Here is a 17030-nt window from a genome sequence, read left to right as displayed (position 1 = left end):
TGTGATCCTTGTGCCTTTCTCATAATTCCTCTCTTGTTAATAATTAGTAGTGAAACCACTAACACAAAAATGACCGATATTCTTCTCGTTGTTGACAACAAAGCATATGGGAACAGAGGATCCTGTTCTGGGTCACTTCCTTCTGTGCTTCAGGGAACTTGCCTTAATGACCATACACTCACACGTTTGCTTTCTCAATTTATCTTCCACAGCATCATCCCCCCAGCCACTAAATATAGTCAAGTCTTTTCCATTCTAAGAAGATGTTTCCCTTAAACGACATACCATATATATTAGACAACCTGCTTTACCAAAGAGTTCCAAAATCTCTGTGATTTTTAACAACAATAATGTACTTCTCACTCGCATAAGAGTCCAGCAGTAGTCAATGCAGAGGGTCTCTGTGTCATACGGTCATTCAAGGATCCAAGATCATTCCATCTCATGGTTCTGCTGTGTTCTTAGTCCCTGGGATCCTCTTCATTCTGCTGCAGTATGGGGGGCGATGAAATAGAGGCCCTTCAGTGGACAGTTTTATGGACCAGGATTGTAAATGATGTGCATGCATCATTTCTGCTCATATTAGGTTGGCCAGAACTAATTATTTTGTCCTACCTATGAAAGCAAGCTGGCGTATGTAGTCAAGGACTAGAAGAGACCCCAGATGTAAAGGCACCATCTGTCTCAGTCAGGCAATTCCAAGCAACACCTCATCTTTCTGTCTTTTTGCTTCTATAACCCTTGAAATAAAAACAAAAGTGACCAACCTTTGTATAGTGTGTTACATTTAACAGAGCATGTGATCCACCTCAGCTCTCTTTCTCCTTAACATTTTACAATTTTTTGTTATCTCTGACCCTGCCCTGATTCACCACTCTCAAAGATAACAAAGGTCAACTCAAACTATGTCAAAATCGAGTGTATAGAACAGAGCTTGGCACACACTAGGAAGATACTTACATTTTATTGAATGGATGAATACAATGTGCAACTTTGGGGATATTCGACTTCTTTCTCTACACAAAGATCCATTGATCTCATATGACCTTAGGCTGTGTTCTAAATACTGCCTGAGCCCTCCACAAGCAGATGTGAGAAAGAATATGATATACAGTGTTTCACTAGGGATGGACACTTTTGGAAAGGAGAGGCAAGATATAAGATTAGGTTGACAGAGAAACCAACTTTCGCTGGAAGCCTGACAAGACTGGGGAAATCATAAGTCCCCTAAAGTCCAAAGTGTGTATAGACCCTTGGCGTTACCCTTCATTGGACTTGATCTATCATTGGCTAGGGTCTGTCACAGGAAAATAATCTCCTTGATAAGCTGGAGCAACTGGGGCAGACCATGAAGGAGCAGACAGCTACGTTCTTTTGTAAAGGACAATCTCTGTGTGGCACAGTTCTATGCCAACCAAATGGGAGGGGTTCTGATGGTAAAGAATCTGCCTGCAATGGAGGAGACCTGGATTTGATCCCTGGGTCAGGAAGATTCCCCTGGAGAAGGGCACTAGATACCCACTCCAGTATTCTTGCTTGGAATATGCCAGGGACAGGGGAGTCCATGGGGTCACAAAGAGTTAGATACAAATGAGCAACTAGCACTTTCACTTTCACAGCATGGACTTTCTTCAGGATCTAATAAGAGAAGTGATTATTCAAACTGTCATTTCAGAATAATACGGTAAATGTGTCAATAAAGATATGCAGAGGGTGCTCTGAGTCTTCTGGGGTACATTTTGACATTCTTGGATAATAAAGGTGTGGAAGTGAGATGATGCTTCCTGAAGCATTTAGCTCCTGCTCTGACCTTTGAAACATGCATAGGAGTCAACAGAAAGAGGAAATGGATAGAGAGTTTTCCAGACTCTCTATGAATTATTACTATTTTTTAGAAGACAAAATGAAATGTCATATAAATTGCAAATAAAAAATGTTTGGAAATTTTTGAAAATTATACAATAGCTAAAAAAGCAAAATGGCTGTCTGGGGAGGCCTTACAAACAGCTGTGAAAAGAAGAGAAGCGAAAAGCAAAGGAGAAAAGGAATGATATAAGCATCTGAATGCAGAGTTCCAAAGAATAGCAAGAGATAAGAAAGCCTTCTTCAGCGACCAATGCAAAGAAATAGAGGAAAACAACAGAATGGGAAAGACTAGAGATCTCTTCAAGAAAATCAGAGATATCAAGGGAACATTTCATGCAAGGATGGGATCAATAAAGGACAGAAATGGTATGGACCTAACAGAAACAGAAGATATTAAGAAGAGATGGCAAGAATACACAGAAGAACTGTACAAAAAGATCTTCATGACCCAGATAATCACGATGGTGTGATCGCTGACCTAGAGCCAGACATCCTGGAATGTGAAGTCAAGTGGGCCTTAGAAAGCATCACTACGAACAAAGCTAGTGGAAGTGATGGAATTCCAGTTGAGCTATTTCAAATCCTGGAAGATGATGCTGTGAAAGTGCTGCACTCAATATGCCAGCACATTTGGAAAACTCAGCAGTGGCCACAGGACTGGAAAAGGTCAGTTTTCATTCCAATCCCAAAGAAAGGCAATGCCAAAGAATGCTCAAACTACCGCACAATTGCACTCATCTCACACACTAGTAAAGTAATGCTCAAAATTCTCCAAGCCAGGCTTCAGCAATATGTGAACCGTGAACTTCCTGATGTTCGAGCTGGTTTTAGAAAAGGCAGAGGAACAAGAGATCACATTGCCAACATCCGCTGGATCATGGAAAAAGCAAGAGAGTTCCAGAAAAACATCTATTTCTGCTTTATTGACTATGCCAAAGCCTTTGACTGTGTGGATCACAAGAAACTGTGGAAAATTCTGAAAAAGATGGGAATACCAGACCACCTTACCTGCCTCTTGAGAAATCTGTATGCAGGTCAGGAAGCAACAGTTAGAACTGGACATCGAACAACAGACTGGTTCCAAATAGGAAAAGGAGTACATCAAGGCTGTATATTGTCACCCTGTTTATTTAACTTATATGCAGAGTACATCATGAGAAACGCTGGACTGGAAGAAACACAAGCTGGAATCAAGATTGCCGGGAGAAACATCAATAACCTCAGATATGCAGATGACACCACCCTTATGGTAGAAAGTGAAGAGGAACTAAAAAGCCTCTTGATGAAAGTGAAAGTGGAGAGTGAAAAAGTTGGCTTAAAGCTCAACGTTCAGAAAACGAAGATGATGGCATCCGGTCCCATCACTTCATGGCAAATAGATGGGGAAACAGTGGAAACAGTGTCAGACTTTATTTTTCTGGGCTCCAAAATCACTGCAGACGGTGACTGCAACCATGAAACTAAAAGACGCTTACTCCTTGGAAGGAAAGTTATGACCAACCTAGATAGCATATTCAAAAGCAGAGACATTACTTTGCCAACAAAGGTCTGTCTAGTCAAGGCCATGGTTTTTCCTGTGGTCATGTATGGATGTGAGAGTTGGACTGTGAAGAAGGCTGTGTGCCGAAGAATTGATGCTTTTGAACTGTGGTGTTGGAGAAGACTCTTGAGAGTCCCTTGGACTGCAAGGAGATCCAACCAGTCCATTCTGAAGGAGATCAGCCCTGGGATTTCTTTGGAAGCAATGATGCTAAAGCTGAAAGTCCAGTACTTTGGCCACCTCATGTGAAGAGTTGACTCATTGGAAAAGACTTTGATGCTGGGAAGGATTGGGGGCAGGAGGAGAAGGGGACGACAGAGGATGAGATGGCTGGATGGCATCACTGACTCGATGGACATGAGTCTGAGTGAACTCCAGGAGTTGGTGATGGACAGGGAGGCCTAGTGTGCTGCAAATCATGGGGTCACAAAGAGTCGGACATGACTGAGCGACTCATCTGATCTGATCTGAAACCTTATTAAACACTTTCTCTGTGTCAGTGGGGACATTGTGAACAACAATGGAGAATACGTCTTCTCTTGCTTTTTTTGCCACTCTTAATCTCACTGAGCTACCAGTTCTTTTATTCCCCCTTACTTCCTAAACATTAGACCTAACTAATCTTTTTACCTAAGGTCCCTTTTGCATGAGTTACATTTTTCCTAGCATTCTCACTAACCTCCAGTTCTAGCAGCCATTACTTCTAAACTAGCCTTTCTCAAGTGGGATCATTTGATGCTTTGAATAACATTTCTCAATTATCTCAAGGATGGTACATAATATCATTCTCAATGCAGAGGAGGAAAGGGATTCCACTATGTACAATGGATGGCTTAAGGCATTAGGTTTTAACTCTTTTGGAACCCTGGTTTAGAAGGGCGGCTCTAGACAGAAGACCCCAAGATGTTATCTGCATCCTCAACCTGCTTACTGATACTCAATGCTGTTGAGACATTTTCCCAGCTTCCCTAGTAAATCTCTGGTACCAGAGAGTCCGCATGTCCTAAACTTTCCCCCCGCTTCCCCTGCTCATACCCACTCCTAATTTTGATCTTCATCTTTGGTCCAGGGACACCACCGTTCACTCAGCCACCAGAATCCTCAGTATCCCTAAGTGGGATACCCCGGGGACCATGGAGTCCTCTAAAATGCCCTTCCATTTTTGTCTTTCTGTTTTTAAATTCAGGTTTTGTATTTGCTAAATTGTTATTTTCTCCTATCCAAATTCTTGCAACAACCCCTCTAACACACACACACACAGTTCTTTTTTCTCCAAAATCTCTCAATTCCAATCGCCTCTTGCCACCACCACCCATACCAACTTATTATAGGGAAATTATGTCATGCCTCTGTTTAAAAAGCTTCAGAGCTTCCTTGATTCCTTCACACAACAGTTCTTTCATCAAAAGCCAGAGGCAAGGTAGGAACCTCCACCTTGTTGCTGTGGCAATGTTCTATAAAGCTCCCAAATAAGAAAGACTATTTAACACCATCCGAACAATTAGAGGGCTAGAGGTGTCCTTGGTTTCTCAGAGCTGCCATTCACATAAGCAGTTTTTTAAACTGGAAACTATTTATATTTCATGATTATCTTCATACTTAGAGACTTAGTATGTGTCCAACAAATGCCCTATAAATATTTATTAATGAATAAATAAGTGAATAAACAAATGAATATCATTAAATGCATACAACTCCTCATTTGTATATTCAAAGATCTCCACCATGACATTTTCACTTCCTTTTTCTACCTAACACCCTGTGAAACCATGGTTTATAATCTACAATCCAGCCAAACACCATGGGTGGTCATGCTCTTAGATAGCTTTTCAGGCATTTGTCAACACCATTCCCTCCCTCTCAGAGTCCTGGTTTTACACTTTCACTTGTCAAAATCCCACCCATCATATCATGTCATATTTTCTTATTTTCTTGATGTTTCTTCTTTCTGATTGATCACCAGATATTAATTCTCTATTCCTAGAAACGCTATAGCTCAGAACTGTGTGCCCTTATCATATTCTTTCTGGTAATATGATTGTCACTACACAGGTAATGAGGCCCCATCTGCATATCTTCCATGAGAATTCCAGTGTGAGATCTTAGTTGAGGTTGTATGAGTTCCTATTAAACAGAAACACTATGAGCCTTGTAGATAAGATGATGCTGATGATACAGAGTTCAGCTCTTCATTTTCAGTTAATCCTGAAGCCAGCAATATCTGTACCTTACCTGTACTTGGTTCTTAGTTATTCTTTTATTACATGCTATAATCCTACATTTTAAAAATACATTCAAGTTTTTATCTAAGTAGTGTGAAATGGGTTTCTGTCATATGAATAAGAAAATATCCTAATTCATAGTCAGGGACAATGTAGCACCTTGCCTTGGCTTCTGAACAAGCCTTGACTTTCCTTCCTTCCTTCCTTTCCTTTTTTCCTTTCCTTCCTTCCTTCTGTTACTGAGTCCAAGCTCACACAGGTCAATAAATTTAGAGACAGTTTGTTGAACAAGGAATAGAGACTTTATGTGCAAGTGTCCCATAGAACCATCTTGCCTGGAATTCCAAAGCACTTACCAACTCTCTTCAAGTTCAAGTTTATTAGTTTGTAAAAGGTTCACGTGACTGTGAATATTCCAGTCCCACAACTCTCCTAGGGTCAGGTGAGTACTAGAGGAGGCAGGTGGGACACCCATGGTGCCTCACTTTTGAAGAAGGCATCCCTCTTCACAACTCTGACAGTGAGCATCAAGCACCTCCTTATATTTTGTCCCCAGGAGCCTTACTCACCTTATCTTAGTCCAGGCCTTCAGAATCGTGGTGAAAATTGAATGAGTTATTACATATAAAGTTTTTATAATATGAATTGATACATAATAAGTGTTCGATAAAAATAGGGTATGGTTGTGCTGTTGTAATTATTATAACTGCCATTCTTTTTTATTATCATCACTGTGAAAACCACCATTATATATTTCTACTACCATTAATAGCAATCATTTATTGATAATCATTTGACACTATGATTAATTCTTTTAGCTCTTTTGTGAGGAAGGTCTTTCCCATGCTTCATACTTTTTGAGCAAAATGATGGCCAAACACACAGCCTTAGAAAGATGTAGCTTTAGAGAAGAAAGCATGACTACAGCAAAACTGGGAAGAGTTTAACTGGCGCAACAGTGACACGGAGCAGACACATAGCTCAACTAACTTCAGGAAAGAAGTTTCCTGGAGAAAGAGAAAATTAGACTGAGACCACCCCTCCCGCCCCATCAAAGGACAGGTGACATGATGGGTAACTGCTCAGGCTTTGGGTCTCCTGGATTCAAGAGTTAGCTTTGCCATTTTCTGACTGTGTGACCTTGAGTAAGTAATTTCCTTCCCTTGACGATCCATGTGCTCACCCATAATAATAGAATGTAGTTCAGCTGGTTGTATGACAATGAAACATGACAATGCCTCTGTCTGGAGAAGGTAGCACAGCTTGCATGCACTAAGCATCCCATTTAAAGGGGCTATTCTTTCTTTGGATGCAAACCTAGCTTTAACTGCTGCTGCTACTGCTGCTAAGTCACTTCAGTCCTGTCCGACTCTGTGCGACCCCATAAATGGCAGCCCACCAGGCTTCCCGTCCCTGGGATTCTCCAGGCAAGAACACTGGAGTGGGTTGCCATTTCCTTCTCCAATGCATGAAAGTGAAAAGTGAGAGTGAAGTCGCTCAGTCATGTCCGACTCCTAGCGACCCCATGGACTGCAGCCCACCAGGCTCCGCCATCCATGGGATTTTCCAGGCAAAAGTACTGGAGTGGGGTGCCATTGCCTTCTCCGAGCTTTAACTAAATATCCTTAATTATTAGCCTTCTTCATTTTCCACCCTTTCCCAACTCCACTCCCTTAAGAGAAGTAGAATACTTCATTTACAATTACTGTAATTAAAGACTCATGAGAGATCAAAAAATAAAGTAGGCATTCTTTTTTTTCTTAGATAATGGTGTAATAGGTGAGTTTGTCTTTCTTTCTTCTTTCATATATTTTCTAAGGTGGTTTTTTTTTTTTTTCCCACTCTGAGAGGCATGAAGGATCTTAGTTCCCCAACCAAGGATCAAATGTGGGCTGCCTACAGTGGAAACACAGAGTACTAACCATTGGACTCCCAGGGAATTCCTAAAGGCCTATTCTATCTTCCCATTCTTTCTGAGTCTCTTGTTATTGTCATGTTAGTAGGACATTGCTGTCCCTTGTCCCTTTACCCCTAGCCCCCATCTAAGGATTATCTGCTCTAGGCCAATGTGGCCTGGAAAATCATGAAACCCAAACCTCCTGTCTTTGATGAAGTTGAGTTTTTTAAGGCAAGACAAGGGGGGCTTCATCATCATCTTCCACCATCCTCAGGATCTGGTCAGCACCCTCAAGGGGAGCAGAGGGCTTAGATTTTAGAATCCAAGTTCTTCAATCAAGACAAAGAAGCATAGTTTCCAATATTTCATTTTCTAAGCCTATCCCAAGACTTTCATTCTCTGTTTTTTCTATATATCTCTCAGCTCTGCTTGATTAAGTAGCTGACACCTTGTTGATAACTTTCTACCACTGCCCTTCATCCTCTGATTTGGGATTGATGATATCTCCTACAGGCTCCCTGTGGAGATCCTATGCAGACACCACACCCCTAGGTAAGATGCCTTGTGTCTGAGCCATAACTGGCAAGTTTGATACTTTCAGATTCAAACTGGATGGAGGAAAGCAAAGCTGAATGGGACACGGGACAGGACTAGATGGGGCTGTTTTTAGCAAGAAAAGAATTATAGCCTCCCTGGCCATTACACGTTACCCCTTCCATGGTCACTTTGGGGAATACCTATTATCTATAGATCTATAGATCTACCTATGGAGTGGGAAATGGCAACCCGCTCCAGTATTCTTGCCAGGAGAATCCCATGGACAGAGGAGCCTGTTGGGCTTTATCCATGGGGTTGCAGAGTGTCAGACATGACCGAGGCAACTTAGCATAGCACAGCATAGGTCTATCTATAACTGAATTCCTTTCTTAAAAGATAACTCAGGTACTAATGCCGATATCTCTGAAAGAAGCAGTCACTGACATGAATCTAGTGAAAGGAGAGAAAACATCAAATGTGGTCTCAGAACCATTGCCTCTGAGCCTTCAGTCTGAAATATAATCTTGCTCCTTAAGAGCAACAGAGGAGGTGGTTGGCCTTGAGCAAGGCGGTGCAATACCTTTTGGCTGAAATTCCATTGACACCAGGGTGTTCCTTCCCTCCCACATCGCTTAGGGAACTCACACAGAGGAACATCTGGCCAGATGCAATCTACAAAACATGCTGTGAAACATATTAGCTCCCTCAAGCCAATGGGAGCCCACCTAGTAAACGAGCAGGGAAGGGCCCCATGGTGAATTCTGGAAGCTGAAATCCATCTCACCCAGGACTCGTCTTTCTGGAAAGAGCAAAGTCCAAGCCAATAATTCACGCTGAGGTCTGACCACATCTGGGAAGCTGTCTTGGGAGTCAGGGCCATTAACACACAAGGGATCAGTCAGGATGCCAAACCACCCTCTGTCAGTTTGTCGCAACAGAGAGGAGCAAGGAGATAGGGGTGGGAAAGCCCTGGGTTGTCCATAGCAGATTGTTCCCAAGGAGCTGGCCCTGACTCAGTAATTGCTATGTCTCCACGTTCTGTGCTAAGTGCTTTAGATGCAAAGCTTCATTTGCTTTTCATAACAACCACAAGATCTATGCCTCAGTCCCATTTTGTGGATGGGGCATATGAAGCCAGAGAGGGAATGAAATTATCTCCAGCACACATAACTTGTGAGTGCAGAGCCAGGAAGAAAACCCAAGTCTACCTGCTTATAGCCACACTAGGATCCAAAGCATCAATTTTCTGCCTCCAGATACCTTCTGCAGCTTCCTGCCACAGGGTAGAATCCTCTAGATTGCGGGAGGAACTGAAATGTCACAAGCTTTCTCATCTCTGAAGCACCATCTGTAAGAACACTGAGAATGTGTGTTTGCATTTTCTTGGCTGCCCACAATCATGAATAGGCTCTCTCAATCTCTTGGGCTAAAGGTGAAGATCTGTGGGAGGAAAGGGCACTTTTCTCCTTGGTCATTGCTCAGGTGTGAAGGCAAGAAAGGGGAGGAGTGGGAGGAGTCAAAAGATAATTAGTTGAGCAACTTCACAGGTTCCAAACTTCTGATTCCAATTAACCTCTGTGCTTAGTTCTGGCCCAATTGTTGACTCTTCCCATGATGGACCCAAGCCCCCAAACTTGTTTGATATGTATTTCTAGCAGCTTCCCTGGGGGCCTGATGAGGAAAGGACCAATTGGATTCATGACCAGGATTGCTATGCAGGAAAATAAGTGAGTGATTACAGCAAAAGCTCTCAGACTCAGGGAAGCTGATCCAGGGCCAGCACTTCCATAGCTTTTGAGCACAGAACATCGGAGGATAAACAGATGACTCAGACCTGCGAGCTGAGACCTGAATCAGCAGCACCCACGAATAAGCAACCACCTGTCCATTTGGGCTTCTCTCTGCCACTTAACAGCTGCATTGTCAACATCCCCCTTTCCGTATCTCTTATTACTTCTAATTTTCCAAGGTTGATGGGAAGTAATAGCTCCTTGCAGTGATGCTCCTGAGCTTCCACAGAATTGCAAAGTGAGTTAGGCCACTGGATTTTTCATTAAGATGGTTCAAACGCTTGCTGCACCTCTTCCTATCTGTGCAATCTTGGAAATGCTCCTGAAAATCTCTGATTGCTTATCCACATAAAGTGTTAGTCGCTCAGTCATGTCCGACTCTTTTCAACCCCAGGGACTGTAGCTCACCAGGCTCCTCTGCTCATGGAACTCTCCAGGAAAGAATATTGGAGTGGATAGCCATTCCCTTCTCCAGGGGATCTTCCCAATCCAGGGATCGAACACAGGTGACCTGCATTGCAGGCAGATTCTTTACCATCTGAGCCACCAGGGACCTCCTTCATAGGGATATTTTGGAGGACAAAATGAAGCATTGTACATAAAGAGACCTAGCACATAGCTGGTACATAGTTATTGTTCTCTGAGGAGTTTATTATTATTACTACTACTGTTATTATTATTACTGAGTATAAATTACAAGTGAATGAGCCTGCCATAATAAAACCGGAATTGGGAACTTAAACAAAGAAGTTATTATATCACAGTTCTGGAGGCTGGAAGTTCAAGTTCACACAGCAGAGTCCTGTCTGAAGGTTGCAGGAAGAACCTGTTGCATGCCTCTCTCCTAGCTCCCAGTGGTGTGCTGCTCATCTTTGGTGTTTCATGACTTGCAGATGCCTCCACCATCTTTGTGTTCATCTCTACTTGGCATTCTCCCCATGTCTGTGCCTATTTTCAAATTTCCCTTTGTTATAAGGACATCAGCTCTGTTGGGTTAGGGTCTTACCCTGTGCCAGTATGCTGTTGTTCTTTAGTTGCTTCAGATCAGAACAGATCAGTCGCTCAGTCGTGTCTGACTCTTTGTGACCCCATGAATCACAGCAGGCTAGGACTCCCTGTCCATCACCAACTCCCAGAGTTCACTCAGATTCATGTCCATCGAGTCAGTGATGCCATCCAGCCATCTCATCCTCTGTCGTCCCCTTCTCCTCCTGCCCCCAATCCCTCTCAGCATCAGAGTCTTTTCCAATGAGTCAACTCTTCACATGAGGTGGCCAAAGTACTGGACTTTCAGCTTTAGCATCATTGCTTCCAAAGAAATCCCCAGGGCTGATCTCCTTCAGAATGGACTGGGTGGATCTCCTTGCAGTCCAAGGGACTCTCAAGAGTCTTCTCCAACACCATAGTTCAAAAGCATCAATTCTTCAGCACTCAGCCTTCTTCACAGTCCAACTCTCACATCCATACATGAACACAGGAAAAACCATAGCCTTGAGTAGATGGACCTTTGTTGGCAAAGTAATGTCTCTGCTTTTGAATATGCTATCTAGGTTGGTCATAACTTTCATTCCAAGGAGTAAGCGTCTTTTAATTTCATGGCTGCAATCACCATCTGCAGTGATTTTGGAGCCCCAAAAATAAAGTCTGACACTGTTTCCACTGTTTCCCCATCTATTTGCCATGAAGTGATGGGACCGGATGCCATCATCTTCGTTTTCTGAATGTTGAGCTTTAAACCAACTTTTTCACTCTCCACTTCCACTTTCATCAACAGGCTTTTTGTTCCTCTTCACTTTCTACCATAAGGGTGGTCTCATCTGCATATCTGAGGTTATTGATGTTTCTCCCGGCAATCTTGATTCCAGCTTGTGCTTCTTCCAGTCCAGCGTTTCTCATGATGTACTCTGCATAGGAGTTAAATAAACAGGGTGACAATATACAGTCTTGACGAACTCCTTTTCCTATTTGGAACCAGTCTGTTGTTCCATGTCCAGTTCTAACTGTTGTTTTCTGACCTGCATACAGATTTCTCAAGAGGCAGATCAGGTGGTCTGGTATTCCCATCTCTTTCAGAATTTTCCACAGTTTCTTGTGATCCACACAGTCAAAGGCTTTGGCATAGTCAATAAAGCAGAAATAGATGTTTTTCTGGAACTCTCTTGCTTTTTCCATGATCCAGCGGATGTTGGCAATTTGATCTCTGGTTCCTCTGCCTTTTCTAAAACCAGCTTGAACATCAGGAAGTTCATGGTTCACATATTGCTGAAGCCTGGCTTGGAGAATTTTAAGCATTACTTTACTAGCCTGTGAGATGAGTGCAATTGTGCAGTAGTTTGAGCATTCTTTGGCATTGCCTTTCTTTGGGATTGGAATGAAAACTGACCTTTTCCAGTCCTGTGGCCACTGCTGAGTTTTCCAAATTTGCTGGCATATTGAGTATAGCACTTTCACAGCATCATCTTTCAGGATTTGGAATAGCTCCACTGGAATTCCATCACCTCCACTAGCTTTGTTCGTAGTGATGCTTTCTAAGGTCCACTTGACTTTACTTTCCAGGATGTCTGGCTCTAGGTCAGTGATCACACCATCGTGATTATCTTGGTCATGAAGATCTTTTTTGTACAGTTCTTCTGTGTATTCTTGCCACCTCTTCTTAATATCTTCTGCTTCTGTTAGGTCCATACCATTTCTGTCCTTTATTGAGCCCATCTTTGCATGAAATGTTCCTTTGGTATCTCTGATTTTCTTGAAGAGATCTCTAGTCTTTCCCATTCTGTTGTTTTCCTCTATTTCTTTGCATTGATCACTGAAGAAGGCTTTCTTATCTCTTGCTATTCTTTGGAACTCTGCATTCAGATATTTATATCTTTCCTTTGCTCCTTTGCTTTTTGCTTCTCTTCTTTTCACAGCTATTTGTATGACCTCCCCAGACAGCCATTTTGCTTTTTTGCATTTCTTTTCCATGGGGATGGTCTTGATCCCTGTCTCCTGTACAATGTCACAAACCTCATTCCATAGTTCATCAGGCACTCTATCTAACAGATCTAGGCCCTTTAATCTATTTCTCACTTCCACTGTATAATCATAAGGGATTTTATTTAGGTCATACCTGAATGGTCTAGTGGTTTTCCCTACTTTCTTCAATTTCAGTCTGAATTTGGCAATAAGGAGTTCATGGTCTGAGCCACAGTCAGCTCCTGGTCTTGTTTTTGCTGACTGTATAGAGCTTCTCCGTCTTTGGCTGCAAAGAATATAATCAATCTGATTTCGGTGTTGACCATCTGGTGATGTCCATGTGCAGAGTCTTCTCTTGTGTTGTTGGAAGAGGGTGTTTGTTATGACCAGTGCATTTTCTTGGCAAAACTCTATTAGTCTTTGCCCTGCTTCATTCCGTATTCCAAGGCCAAATTTGCCTGTTACTTCAGGTGTTTCTTGACTTCCTACTTTTGCATTCCAGTCCCCTATAATGAAAAGGACATCTTTTTTGGGTGTTAGTTCTAAAAGGTCTTGTAGGTCTTCATAGAACCATTCAACTTCAGCTTCTTCAGCTTTACTGGTTGGGGCATAGACTTGGATTACTGTGATATTGAATGGTTTGCCTTGGAAACGAACAGAGATCATTCTGTCATTTTTGAGATTGCATCCAAGTACTGCATTTCGGACTCTTTTGTTGACAATGATGGCTACTCCATTTCTTCTGAGGGATTCCTGCCCGCAGTAGTAGCTATAATGGTCATCTGAGTTAAATTCACCCATTCCAGTCCATTTAAGTTCACTGATTCCTAGAATGTCGACATAGCCATGTCTAACTCTTTGGGACCCAATAGACCAAAGCCCACCAGGCTCCTCTGTCCATGGGATTTTCTGGGCAAAAATACTGGATTGGGATGCCATTTTCTTCTCCAGGGGATCTTCCTGATCCAGGAATTGAACCCTCTTCTCCGTGGCTCCTGCATTGCACATGGATTCTTTCCCACTGAGCCACCAGGAAAGCCCATGCCAATATGATCTCGTCTCAATTTTAATTATACCTGCAACAACCCTATTTTCAAATAAAGGCACATTTTGATGCACCAAGTGTTAGGACTTCAACATATAAATTTTGAGTGAACACAATTTAATCCATAACAACCTGTATGATATTTACTATACTTATTAGACCTCTGCATTTATAACCATGTGTTTTTTTTAAGGAGCAGCACATTCAACTTCCTTCAGTAAACATATCTATGAAACAGAAACAGACTCATAGACATGGAGAACAGATTTCTGGTTGCAGGGGGTGGGGTGGGGGGAGAAGGACTGGGAGTTTGGGATTAGCAGATGCAAACTATTATATACATGATGGATAAACAACAAGGTCCTATTATATAGCACAGGGAACTAAATTCAACATCATGAATAAACCATAATGGAAAAGAATATGAAAAAGAATATGTGTGTGTGTGTATATATATATATATATGGATCACTTTGTTGTATAGCAGAAATTAACATAATATTGTAAATCACCTGTACTTAAATAAAATTAAAAACTAAAAAAAAAAAAAAGAAAAAGAAAAGAACTTCCTTCATACTGCCTGGTCAGATGGTCCAGTCACACTTTCTTCCAAATGGCGCATGTTGTCATGTTGAAACCTAAGGAGCAAGGGCTGGTCAAGATGGGAAAAAAATAGAATCTGAGATTGAATCAGAGCTAGAATCAGCTAGAAATGCTGGGTAAGTGCAGAGGCCACTGTTCAACAGAAAATGTACAAAATGATATCCCTTTCTTTATGTAACAGAGCTGGCTTTGCTCTGAACTATCCATATTTGTATCATCATGGGCCTTGAAATTAGCACACGTCATTGATAAAGCAGTGTACCAGGTGCAGTCCATAGCTTGTGATAGGTAGAAGAACCCCAACCAGTCCATAGACCTCATTTTCCCATCCTGCCCCCTTTAGTCCAATGAATTGACTTTTAGGGGTCCAGCCACACTGTAGTATAGATCACTGTTCCAATAACTGACAGCTTTGGCACACTTTCCATAATCAATAGCTTCCATCTAAATTTCCTTCTCTAAAGATTGCATAAATTATCACATATATGCAAATATGATTATGACTTAATTACTAGGGCTGATTGGTGATTAATTTTTTGATTATGATCAATCACTCCTCACGAATCATAATAAAGTATTCAGGGCAATCGGCAGGATGCTAATAATGCAGTTTTCTTCAAAAAGACCCCCAAAGCAGTCAGAATAAGGTCTTTGCTGAAATCTTCATTTTGGAAAGAAATGATCTGAAAAAGGCAGTTCACATGGGGAAAAAAGTCAATAAAACTATGAAAAGTGCTTAATATTACTCATAAATAAACGCAGTATAAAGGGAATAATGATCTTAACCCATCAAAGTGACAGTTAAACGTTTATAATAATGCCCAATATAGAAGTAAATTTCAAGGATTAGACCTATTAATGAACACCAATGCAATATTTTTTAACAGAACCTATCAAATTTGCCCAAATTCAAAATGCAATTATTTTTGACCCAACTATACTACTTCTGAGAATTTCTCCTGAAGCATGTTCATAAAGTTTACTATTTATCTACCTATCTTTCTAGCTACCATACATGAACGCAACACAAAGGTTTTCATTTTAACTTTGCTGATGATACTAAAGACACCTGGAAACAGACATCAATGTGAAACTGTTTAATGAAGTGTGATATATACACATGATAAAGTCCTAGGTGGCAATTTGAAGATTACACAGATATATATACTTAATGACATGTAAAGGTGTCCAAAGTCTACCAAGTGGAAGAAGCAAGCTACAAAATGTACACAGAGTCAAATTTTATCATGTAGCAGAATCATACACTGGTTATGTTAAAATGCAGTTTGCTGGACTCACCTTAGAATTTCTGATTCAATAGGTCTGGGGCAAAACCTGAAATTCTGCATTTCTCAGAAGGTCCCAGTTTATGCTGCTGCTGCTGGTCCTAGGACTAAACTTTGAAATCCTTTCATATTAAGTATGATACTACTGAATGTCTTTGTTGCTATTGTTTAGTCACTAGGGTGTGTCGGACTCTTTTGTAACCCCATGGACTATGCCCACCAGGCTCCTCTGTCCATGGGATTTCTCAAGGAAGAACACTGGAGTGGATTGCCATTTCCTTCTCCAGGAGATCTTTCAGACCCAGGGATTTTTTTTTTTTTTTTTTTTTTTTGCTTGCCTGTCTAAAAGTTATAACCTGGACTCCTCATAATTGCTTCTGAAATTTTTAGGGCAGGTGAACCCACTAACCCACTGGGACTTGAGGAAATCCATTTTATTTTTTATTTTTTTAAGGTCTATCTATGTTGTAATCTGTGTTGGAATTTGCTTCCTTTTTATTTTATTTTATTTATTTTTTTATGTTAATAAACTTCTGTTTGATTTTGTCCTGCTATTCTGTCATTTCTTACAGAGATCCTCAGCTAAGAACTCAGAAGAGTAAAGGGAAATAAGCCTCTATGTCACCCTAAGTCAGCTTCAATAATTGCCATAGTGAGCAGTCTTTTTTTGGGGGGGGGGGGATGAAATGTCCTATACCTATCAATTAGGTCTAACTGGTCTATTGTATCATTTAAAGTTTGTGTTTCCTTGTTAATTTTCTGTTTAGTTGAACTATCCATAGGTGTGAGTGGGGTATTAAAGTCTCCCACTATTATTGTGTTATTGTTAATTTCTCCTTTCATACTTGTTAGTATTTGTCTTACATACTGCGGTGCTCCCATGTTGGGTGCATATATATTTATAATTGTTATATCTTCTTCTTGGATTGATCCTTTGATCATTATGTAGTGACCTTCTTTGTCTCTTTTCACAGCCTTTGTTTTAAAGTCTAATTTATCTGATACGAGTATTGTGACTCCTGCTTTCTTTTGGTCCCTATTTGCATGGAAAATCTTTTTCCAGCCCTTCACTTTCAGTCTGTATGTGTCGCCTGTTTTGAGGTGGGTCTCTTGCAGACAACATATGTAGGGGTCTTGTTTTTGTATCCATTCAGCCAGTCTTTGTCTTTTGGTTGGGGCATTCAACCCATTTACGTTTAAGGTAATTACTGATAAGTATGATCCCATTGCCATTTACTTTATTGTTTTGGGTTCGAGTTTATACACCATTTTTGTGTTTCCTGTCTAGA

At 41.2% G+C, this 17030-nt stretch overlaps 1 long non-coding RNA gene across 1 annotated transcript; it reads right to left on the bottom strand.

Annotated features, from left to right (window-relative positions):
• Positions 1-296: 296 nt before the first annotated feature.
• On the bottom strand, positions 297-15934 carry LOC133258864 (uncharacterized). Its single transcript, XR_009740183.1, has 3 exons — positions 15755-15934; positions 616-740; positions 297-488 (listed from the first exon to the last, which is right to left on the bottom strand). It is a non-coding gene; the product is annotated as an uncharacterized LOC133258864 (long non-coding RNA).
• Between the last annotated feature and the right edge of the window lie 1096 nt (positions 15935-17030).

The sequence above is a fragment of the Bos javanicus genome, chromosome 13 (genome assembly GCF_032452875.1).
Source record: "Bos javanicus breed banteng chromosome 13, ARS-OSU_banteng_1.0, whole genome shotgun sequence".
NCBI classification, from domain to species: Eukaryota; Metazoa; Chordata; class Mammalia; order Artiodactyla; family Bovidae; genus Bos; species Bos javanicus.
Note: the sequence above shows the minus strand (reverse complement) of the source record. Positions and strands in the feature narration are given on the sequence as shown.